An 11,912-nucleotide genomic window follows, 5' to 3' on the forward strand; every position below is an offset into this window, starting at 1 on the left:
CTTCCTATAGGTGTGTGTCTTATATAACTAAGGCAGCCAATCAGCTTAGGATTAAGTAGCACGGTTGGAGCACACGCCACGGTACCAATTAAGAATGAGGAACATCTGTTGACCACTAGCACAGAGGAGACATTAACTAATCAGGCAGAAGTAGAACACGCCATGTTAACGCTAATTATGCGCCACCTCTTGGCCCAATGCCAGCCTCATCCTAGGGCTACTGCAAACTCCTATCTCTCACCCTGCATAAAATTCAGCTCAAAATGGATCAAGGACCTCGGAATCAGACCAGAGACCCTGCACCTTATAGAAGAAAAAGCATGACCAAATCTTCATCATGTCATCTTAGGATCAGACTTCCTTATAACATGACTCCCAAAGCACAAGGAATAAAAGCAGGAATCAATAATTGGGATAGATTCAAACTAAAATGCTTTTTCTCAGCAAAAGGAAACTATCAACAATGTGAAGAGAGAGCTGACAGAGTGGGAGAAAATCTTTGCCACACATGCTTCAGATAGAGCACTAATCTCTGGAATCTATAAAGAACTTAAAAACTTTATAACAAGAATACAAATAACCCAATCAATAAATGGACTAAGGAAATGAACAGACACATCACAGAAGAAGATCTACAAGCAATCAAAGATACATGAAAAAATGTCCAACATCTCTAGTAATAAGAGAAATATAAATCAAAACTACCCTAGGATTCCACCTCACCCCAATTAGGATGTTTATTATCAAGAACACAAGCAACAATAGGTATTGTTGAAGATGTGGAGAAAAAGGTGCACTCATACATTGCTGTTGGGTTTGCAAATTAGTGCAGCCACTCTGGAAAGCAGTGCGGAGATTCCTTAGAAAACTTGGAATGGAACCGCCATTTGACCAGCTATCCCACTCTTTAGCCTATACCCAAAGGACTTAAAATCAGCATACTACAGAGATACAGCCACATCAATGTTCATAGCTGCTCAATTCATAATAGCTAGATTGTGGAACCAACCTAGATGCCCTTCAATTGATGAATGCATAAAGAAACTGTAGTATATATATACACAATGGAATATTATTCAGCCCTAAAGAAGAATAAAATAATGGCATTTTCAAGTAAATGGATGCAGTTGGAGAATATCATGCTAAGTGAGATAAGCCAATCCCAAAAAACTGAAGCCTGAATGATTTCTCTGATAAGTGGTTGATGATGCATAATAGGGGGGCGAGATAAGGGAAGAATGGAAGAAGGATGGACTGTGTAGACAGAAATGAGGGGTGGGGAAGGGGGAAGGAAAGATAATAGAATGAGACAAACATCATTAGTGTATGTACATGTATGATTATGCAAATGCTATGACTACTTCATGTACAACCAGAGATACAATAGTTGTACTTCATTTGTGTACAATGAATCAAAATAAAAAAATACAAAAGATCAATGAAATGAAGAGTTGGTTCTTTGAAAAGATAAACAAAACCAACAACTCTTTAGCTTGCCTAACCAAGAAAAAAGAGAACCAAATTAATCAATTCAGATGTGAAAAAGGAGAAATCACAACCAATACAGAAACACAAAAGATCACTAGGGGTCATGAAAAACTATACACTAACAAGTTGGAAAACCTAGAAGAAGTGGATAGATTTCTGGACACAAATCACCTACTAAGATTAAATTGAGTAATAGAAACAAACCTAAATAAACTAAAAATAAGTAATAAGATTTAGTCAGGAGTAAAATATCTCCCAACATAGAAAACACTAGGATGAGAGACCTTCACTGCTGAATTTTATCAAAGGTTTAAAGAACTACTTTTAATTCTTCTCAAACTATTTCATAAAGTAGAAGGGGAGGGAATTCTTCCAAATGCATTGTATGAGGCTGGTATTATACTGTTATTGACACCAAAGACACAACATACTATGGAACAATATCTGTGATGAAAATACACGCAAAATCCCCTAAAAATCTCCCAAATTCAATGGTACATCAAAAACATCATTCACCATGGTCAAGTTGGTTTCATCCTAGGGATGCAAGGATGGTTCAATATCTGCAAATCAGTAAATGTGATACATTACATTAACAGAATGAAGGATAAAAACCTTGATCAACTCAACTGATGCAAAAAAGCATTGAATAAAATTCAAAATCATTGAACAATTAGATGTAGAAAGATTATACCTCAATGTAATAGAGGCTGTACTTGACAAACCCACAGCCAACATGATGTTGAATGAGGAAAAGCTGAAGCATTTCCTCCAAGATCAGAAAGAAGATAAGGTGTCCACTCTTGCCACTATTATTCAATGCAGTGCTAAAAGTTCTGGGCAGAGGAGTTAGGCAAGAGAAAGAAATAAATGGCATGCAAATAGGAAGAGAGGAAGTCAAACTAACCTTCTTTGAAGATGATACTCTCTGTACTGAAAACCCTAAGGGCTCTATCTAATGAGTATCGGAATGGATAAACCGAGTAAAATAGCAGAATATAAAATCAACATAGAAAAATCAGTAGCTTTTTAATATACTAATAATGAATTTACTAGGAATCATGAAATCCATCCCATTTGCAGTTGTTACAAAAACAACCCCTGAACCTAAGAATAAACTTAACCAAGGAAGTGAAAGACCCCTAAAATGAAAATTACAAAACATGGATGAAAGAAATTAATGAAGGGAGGGGGTACGAGGCTCAGTGGTACAGTGCTTGCTTAGCTTGCACAAGGCTCTAGGTATAATCCCCAGTACTAGAAAAAACATCTAAGAAAGAAATTGAAGAAGACACACATACAAAAGGAAGGACCTCTTATGCTCATGGATTGGAAGAATTAATATTATTAAAATGTCCATACTACTGCAAGCAATCTACAAATTCAATGCACTGTCCATCTAAATATCAACGGTATTCTTCACAGAACAAGAAAAGCAATCCAAAAATTCACACAGAGGCACAAAAGACTCCAAATGACCAAAGACATCTTGAACAAAAAGAACAAAGCTGGAGGCATCACAGTATCTGACTTCAAGAAACACTACAGAGCCAGAGGGCACAAAACAGCATGGTGTTGGCATAAAAACAGACATATAGGCAAATGGAACAGAGTGTAGATTCCAGAAATAAATCCATGCATCTACAGCAAACTGACTCCCAACAAAAGCAGCAAAAACATAAAAGAGAAAGGACCACCTCTTCAATAAATGGTGCCAGGAAAACTAGATATTCACAAGTAGAAGGTTGACCCCTACATCTCACCCTGTACAAAAATCAAACTCAGAACGGATCAAAGACCTAAATGTAAAACCTGAATCTCCGAAAACAAAACAAAACCAATAAATGAGAACTTCAAGATGTTGGTATAGGCATTGATTTTTCAGGATAGGACCCCAAAAGCACAGGAAACAGAAGCAAAATTTGACAAATAGGATTATATAAAATTAAAAAAAACTTCTGCAAAGCAGGGTAATGAGAACCTGAGGAATGGGAGAAAACATTTACCAACTGTTCAGCTAACAGAGGGTCAGCCTTCAGAATATATAAAGAAGCAAAAAAGTGTCACAATAAAAAATGATCCAATTTAAAAATGGTCAAATGATCTAAATAGATCCTCCTCAAAAGCAGGAATACAAATTGCTGCATAAGTAATGAAAAAAAATGCTCAATATCATTAGTCATCATGGAAATGCAAATTAAAACTACAATGATATAACGTTTTACTCCAGTTCAAATGGCTATTATCAAAGAACGCAGAAAAAAATTAAATCAGACATGATTGTGAGGATGTGGAGAAAAAGAAACTCTTACATACTGTTGGGGGAATGTAAATTAGTACAACTATTATGGATAATGTTGTAGAAGTTCCTCAAAAAAGCAAAAATAGAACTTCTATATGATCCAGCTATCCCACTTGTGAATCTATATCCAAAAGGAATGAAGTCAACATATAACAGAGATACCTTCATACCCATGCTTATCAGGGCACTATTCACGATAGCTAAGGCATGGTATCATCCTGGGTGCCCATCACCAGATGAGTGGATAAAGAAATGTGGCATATATACACAATGGAGTATTATTCAACCACAAAGAAGAAAGAAATCCTATCATTTGCAGCAAAGTGGATGGAACAGGAGGACATTAAGTGAAATAAGCAGACGAAGAAAGACGAGTACCGCATGTTCTCTTTCATATGTGGAAAAATTAAAAAAGTCAACCCACAAGTAGTACAGTGATTATAGAGACTGGGAAGGCTCTGGTGGGATGTGGAAGAGGATGATTGGATCTGATCAGTGCATGCTGTACACAGGTATGAAAAAATACACACTGAACCCCACAAACATGTATAATTAATATGTTAATAAAAAGCTTTAAAAAATGTGCCAAGATCCAAACACTCACTGCACCATTTCCCATCCTTCCCTTTCAGCTTCCCTATCCTGTAGTGTCACTTCAGAAATTCTTGACTTGCCAGTATCAACCCCAACCATTTCCTATCCTAAGTCTTCCCTGGGTGCCTGTGCTCCTTCTAACTCAGCGTAGATTCCATGGATCATGATTATACATTTGGACCCCTTATTCCTTCCCTCACTGGGATTGTAAAGGTGGAACCTTACTTAAAAACCCAAATCACCTGCTTCCCACCTGCACCCAAGCAGGATGTGGTTATCAGGAGGAAGAAATTCTAAAACTTCTTGATGTGCTACTTAGGTGGCAGGTCACTGGAAGCAAAGTGCCCAAGGATTTGAGAGACCAAGATGCTGAAGGAATTGTCTATTGGGATGTTGATGTTGTTAATGATGGCAGGGGTAGTGGAGGAAGGAAGGAAGAGCTTTGTTGATCAAGTTGTCCATGAACAAAAGGGAGTGGAGATGGAGAGGCTCTGGAGATGACCTCAAGAAGGAGTGGCAGGAGGTCAAGTCTGATGGCATGAGACTCAGACAATCATCCTGAGCATTAAATGCTGGCGGATCCAGGTCAATGTTCAGCTGGTGTCTGCTTGTGTACATTTTTGTTGGGTATTGTGGCAGAGTGGCATCATGTGAAGAGCTAAAAATACAGTTAAGAAGAAAATTAAGTGCCCTTCTTTACTTTCTGAAGAGCACTCCGTGTTAATTATGTTGCAATAGGATTAATATCTTCCCCCCAGAAATGACAAACATTTGGACAACACAGAATTCAAAATACTCCAGGACTGGTAACAATAATAACTGAAAAGCATGCTAACTGTTTCTTTGACAGTTCAAGGAGTTTGACTCCAGGCAGATTAGACACAGTGGTATTGCCTAAAGACCTTAAAAATAAACACCCCCCCCCAAACAAAAACAAAAGTAAAGAATCCCTGCTACTAATAGAAAAAAGAATTGTAATTAGACTCACTTAGCAAAAATAAAACTTAGATAATAAGAAAACTCTCAGTGAAGTTCTTATGGATCATTTCTTATGATGCACCTAAACAATTTCCCTCAGGTTGTTTGGTTCAATTTTTTCCATAATGTCCTATAACGATGATGAAGTCAGTTGTGTGATGCTTAAGTGGAATTTACAGCAAACACAAGATACGTGTAAGATAGAGCTATATCTTATAGTCTATTTTGAGCATGTTTTTCCACCCATTGAATAGAAATGGAGGAAACTGAATCATATAATGCAGATTTTTTAAAATCCAGGAGTAATAAAATGCTATACAGACAGCATGTATGTACAATATATAATCTTTTTTCTGTCACCTATAAAAATGCTAATGTATTTTCCATCACACATTTAAATGCTCCCTATCCATGAAGACTACCCTAGACCTACCACCTTCATAAAGTCTTCTAGGACTTCCCCAAGTCCCACAATCTCCTTCTCTTCTGAAATCCTTAATGTTTTCATTCTGTGAAATATTATTGATCATCTATTACTGTAACAAGTATTGTGCCAAGAAGTTAGGAAAGAACAAGATGAGTTAGGGGAGGAAAAGTAAAAGCAACAATAAAATCTGCTGCCTTGCTTCTGAATTTTGTTCAATGGATAAACAGCAGGCCAGGCTGGGGGTTCACAGTGGTGGACATGGACACTGCTGAGGCTGGGGTGATGAGCTTCAGGAGAGGGAATCGCCTTTCTGTGGCCTCAGAGTTACGTTGGCCCTGAGGCCATACCCGTGGGCTCTGTCCCCTGGGTGGGCACCACCCCATATCCTTTCTGCAAAATGACTAGATGGCACGGACTCACCTCCAGCTTCCCTACTCAGGAGGACCCCCTGATCAAAAGGCATACCCCACCCTTCCCATAGGAACTGCTTAATGGACAGGATTCCTATAATGCTGATTGCCTCAGTGTGAACCTCTCCTCAGAGGGTAGCCCGCTGCCTCCAGGAAAAATTATTTCTATTTTTGCTTGTCTCTAGTTTGTAGAGTTTTTCTTTAAATTGAACTCTCAAGTCACAGTTCTTAAATGGAACTGTGGATTGCACTTTTTTGGACTGGTTCAAGATCTACCCTCCCTACTTCTCACAATAAATCTGGGTTTGGTTCAGTGTCTACACATCCCGTGTCAGCCAAAACCCTCCCTGTCCTATTACTCCCTCTAGGAGCTGTGGGAGGGGGCGGTTACCTACTGATAAGACATCAGACAATGAACTACCTTTTTTTTTTTTTTTTTTTTTTTAAAGAGCAGAGCTCTGTTAACTCACTGTAGACCGAGTGTTTAATGGAACACATTTTGGGAAATTTTGGCAAACCTGTATATGACTGAAATTCTTCTTCATGTTTTAATTCATAGAAAAACAAGATCAATACTTCCCCCTAAAATAGGTCCCATTATTATAATTATTAGCTTGCACAGGGTCAAAAACACTTCAGAGAGCACTGTATATAAATTCTAAATTACCAAAATGTAAAATCATTTGGTGATTTAAGAAAAGTATTCTATTGTTGTGAAGTATAACTTTTACATGGTAAATATATTTAATCACTGTTCAGGCTCTATGGAAATAAGGAGATCTTAGAAATCATCTAGTGCAACTCATTTCACAAAGGAGAGACCTGAGGCTCAGAAACAAAAGGGATTCTGTCCCTGATCACACAGCTAGTTAGAAAGAGAGAGCCAAAGAACACGGGTCCCATTCTCACTAAATAACTAGTTCGATTCCAACTGAAATTTGAATATGAGGGACATACATTTGTAAATCAAACAGATATATATGTGATTTATGCTCAACATTTCAGTAGGTATAATGCAAAGCACATTTTATTCTACCTTCTGGATCTTTCCAAAGTTGATATCTTGGGAGTTATACAAAATATGAGAGCATCTTTTCAGATATCGTAAAATATCTTCAGAATGCTACAAGCAAGCAAATTCAGATTTTAATGGCAGAAGTACATTCCAGTGTGAACCAGAGTTTATCTTCCAGGAGGATACTTACAAAGACCACTTGAGATATTTAAAAGCCCGCTCTGTCTCTGCTTTATATAAATATGAAAAACATACTCTATAAAATTTCTTTGAGGAGGAGATTCACAGGTTTGACACATCAAATGCATGAAAATTTCCATCTGCTAATAAAGTTGTTAGTAGTTCAACAAAAATACTGACATTAAATATAAAAATTTATTGCCCCCAAACATGTTCTATAAGATCTGAAATAAAACTTTATATCACATTTTATTACACAACTCTTCTGCTTCCTTCCTTTATTTTGATACAAGTGAAAAGAACATAAAATTTTGTCTTCTTTATTCAACACCAAATATGTTAAGTTATTATTTCTGTAGATCATCCATGACACTAGAAATTCTTTTCATATCAGTATTTGTAGGAAGCAAAAGCAAAAGAAATTGATTTTAATAAAAGGAACTCATCGGTATTTATCAAGGGTGGGGTTTGGAGCCCTACCAAGTGTCAGGTGATATTTTTTCATTGTAACAAGTGAAATGATACTCTAAGTCGTAAACTTCTTCATAAAAATAATTTAGAAGGGGTCTATGCTTGAATTAATTCCTCAAAGGGCTGTGTTTAAGTAAACTCAAAGAAATCACTTGAAGAGATTTTGTGTTTATAATATGGTGAAAACAATTCCAAAGAGGAATTTTTAGAGGTAATTTCCTTAGTTATTTGGTCTTTCATGCCTCTAAGATTTCAGAGAAAAACATTTTAAGTAATTCTTTTACATGACAAGTTGATATAGTTACTGGAAAGTTCTTTTCATCTCCAGAAATTTAGGAATTAACTTAATTTCTCTAATTGACTAAGAGTCTTTAGAATAATTGTCTTACATTTTTTTCTGAGTCTGTAGAATAACTAAGCAGAGTCTTGGTGGGGACGGCGTGGAGGACGTCTGGCTTTGTTGTTGTGGGTTCTCTTCTGAAGGTCACATCCCTTCTTCTTTGTTTCTGGGTCTGTGATGCAGGTAGGTCCCACTAAGCATCACATCACATTCATTTATATTTGGAACTAAGTTGATTGGTTATGTTAGGGGGCAGAGAAGAAGGTCATTGATTTGAGCCTTCATATTTCATTCAAGTATTTATCAGGATTGATTATGCCTCTGGTACTCTTCCAGGTACTGGGGTTATGGAATATAAGATACTTCAGGGGTTAGTAGTATCATGGGGCAGGGACATACGTAATAAATAGCATTTGAGCAAAACATGATGGATCATGTGGAATTCTCTGGGGGAATGTGGAAGAGGAACCTAAGCTAGGTTTGAGGTTGTGGAAGGACAAAGGACAAGCAGGAATAAAAAGGCCAGGGGAAGAGAATTCTAGCAGGAAGTGCCCACGTGTGCAGTCCACAGGGTCAGTCTGTCTCGGCCTGGCGTGTGAGGAGAAGCCAAACATGGGAGGTGAGTGAAGGTGGGTTCTGAGAAGTCTTGTATGGCCTGGAAGGATTTTAGACTGTCTTAAGGGCAAAGGGAAATCCATAGAGAATTTAAAGCAGGGAACGATACATTTTAGAAAGTAGATGGACCACAACATGGGGGATAAATTCTGAGGGCTCCAGAATACGGGCTGGTGAGTCAGTCAAAGCAGTTGCAATGATCCTGGAAACAAAGGACAATGTCCTGAACTAAAAGACACTGTCACATCAGCGAGGCCCTGATCTTATAATCAAGTGACAATCAACACAGGAGACACACCACGAGCACAAGAGGTCACTATTTGTGTACCTGTCCTTTCCATGTAACTTGGAAGCGATGCCTGCATAGAACTACACACTGATTTGTCTGATATTTTCTCTATCTCATTCTCAGACAGCAATCTCAAAAACACCAGTCTGAGCAGTTTTACATCAGACATGTGGAAACTCAATTTCAAACTTAGGAAAAGACTTAGAAAAAGAACTGAGGCCAGAGCTGTGAAGCACGTCAGAAAGGTGAGTTGGCAAGTGTAACCTCACCGCGGGGCTCTTAGCCCCCAGCCGGTGAATGGCTCAGCCTGCCCTTGACACTGCCGGCTTCTGAAGCCAAGGGCGCATCCACCCAGTGTCGGCTTCCCTTATGGGTCTTGTCCCTCCCGACCACTAGGTGACACTGCGGATCACCTAGTGCATTGCATTCAGCTCTTTTCACAGGCTGGAAAATGAACTCGGCTTTATTTTCCCCTCTCCCCCAATTTTTTAAAAATAAGAAACACCACTTACTTCTCAACCGTTTTTCCTAATCAGGTTCTTTCCTACTCGGTGGAATAGGTGGGTTTGAAAAAAGAAAGCACTAGAAAGGATATATATTTTAAAAACTATGCTATTTTTTTTTCATTTTCCTAATTTCTATATCTGCTCTATTGAACAATCACAGTTACCTATTCCTTTATTTATTCGTTCATTTATATATATAGGACTCTAAAGATCTCTAGTGGCATTGTTATTCTTATGAAAAAGATATTTGTGTAGCAGGAAACACATTTCTCTGCTTTCTCCCTGAGGGATGTGTAGCTTCTTGCATCTTTTTAAGGTTTGTTTTCAGATTATCTTGTCTCTCTAGATATGGGATGAGACACACACTATTCTCTTGTTTTTAATTTGCCTCTTTTTGTACATATGTGTACATTTGCTTTTTAATGACTTTAGCAGCTTGAGCTGGTCGTCTTCATCAGGATAAGGTTAACCTCCCTGCTACCACTTCTTGGCAATTGTCCAATGAACTCAGATTTTACTTGGACTCTATAATGTGCATCCTTCCCTTGATTTAGCATCAAGCCAACTGGGCGTTTGTAGCCTATTATTTCCCTCCAATTTTCCCTTTAGGAAAGATTGTGTTCTTTGACTTCCCATTTTGAACAATTAGAGCTTTCAGTTTTGTAGCTCAATAGAATTAGAAAGCTCTCTTCCCCCATCTCATCTTATTCTGGCTATTAAAAAAGAAAAAAACCAAACCAAAACAGAAAGAAGTGTGAATTCTTGCTTCATCTGAGCCATACACAATGGATTTTGAGTTTTGGTTGTGGCAGATTGATCTCAAGCCCACTAGACCCAGAGGAGTCCATAGGAGCAGCATATACATACATCAGCCGCTGTCAGTGGTCTGTGGAGCTGGCAAAGAAACATCAGCTGCTAGCCCCAAGAGCATCTTTCTTCATGTCAGCAACCTCAGACGTAGAAGCCTTGGTCTGACCTACTTGCCCAAGAGGATCTAGCTGCAAACTCATTTGCTTCCAGCTGGGTCTCCTGGATTCCTGGGTTTTCTCTTCTTCTTCAAGTCTCCAGCCCCCATAAGAGGCCCATGCTCTGAACACTGGTTTCTCTGCATTGTTTAAAAGATGTGTAACTCTGTGACCAAATTTCCAAAGCAGATCTTTGAAAATACTCTAAAGGCAAGAAAGTTTTAGAAAAATTCTAATAGCAATGTGAAAGGTGACTTTTTGTAATTAGGTCTCTGGCCAAATTTTTTTTTTTTTTTTGGGGGGGGGAACTGAAGGTTGAACCCAGGTGTGATTTTTCCACTGAATTATATTCCCAGTCCTTTTTATTTTGAGGTAGGTTCTCCCTAAGTTGCTGAGACTGGCCTCAAAATTGTGATCTCCATGCCTCAGCCTCCTAAATGGCTAGGATTATACGCATGTGATACTGTGCCCAGCTATACCTCTGGAAAAATTCAAAGCATATTGCAGTGTGTTATAGCGTCCTATTTTTTCACAATTTTTTTTTCATTTTAGCAGTTTTTAATGCAAGTTGTAAATATGGTTACTTTATTCCTGCATCTTCTCAATTGTTTCTTCTTTATATTTGCCCTTTCCTTTCCTACTTGGCAAGACTTGGTCTTCCGTTCCAGGATCTTTTTGCAGTCTTTATCCAGTTTTAGTCTGGTGATAGCCACCTTGCTGGGGTGAATGCCCACATGGACAGTTGTGCCATTAGCCTTTTCCCGCTGCACCCGTTCAATATAGATGACATATTTCTTCCTGTAAACCTGGACCACTTTGCCAATCTGCTGACCTTTATAGTGTCCTCGCACAACCTGATCTTCGTCATCCTTTCGGATGGGCGTAGAATATTATACTTCTGTCTCAGCTCTTTGGAAAGAGGGGAGGATATAATCTTCCTGCGAATGTGTGATGGTGCATTGAAATACATTTTGCGGTTCTTGCTTCAGTCAGAAGTCACAAAAGGACTGAACTTCATTTTAGCGGATGCCGCTTCAGCGATGACCGCAAAAGGGAAGAGCTTGTTTTTTACTTATAGCAAAACTATGAAGCACGTATGATTCTACAAGATTTGTAAAGGAAAGAGCTTTGAGCTTCTACTGCTGTATTAGCCAGTGTTCTCTAAAACCATATATATATATATATATATATATATATATGTATGTAAAATGAGATTTATGGTTTGGAATTGGCTCACGTGATTATGGAAACTCAGAAGTTTCATAATCTGCTATCTGCAAGCTGGAGACCCAGGAAAGCCAATGGGGGTAAATTCCTGTGAGACCAAAGGCC

At 38.3% G+C, this 11,912-nt stretch overlaps 1 pseudogene across 1 annotated transcript; it reads right to left on the minus strand.

Annotated features, from left to right (window-relative positions):
- Positions 1–11,165: 11,165 nt before the first annotated feature.
- On the minus strand, positions 11,166–11,634 carry LOC306659478 (large ribosomal subunit protein uL24-like; annotated as a pseudogene). Its single transcript has one exon. The product of its transcript is annotated as a large ribosomal subunit protein uL24-like (transcript).
- Positions 11,635–11,912: the final 278 nt, after the last annotated feature.

Source organism: Sciurus vulgaris (assembly GCF_902686455.1).
Source record: "Sciurus vulgaris genome assembly, chromosome: 4".
Lineage (NCBI taxonomy): Eukaryota > Metazoa > Chordata > Mammalia > Rodentia > Sciuridae > Sciurus > Sciurus vulgaris.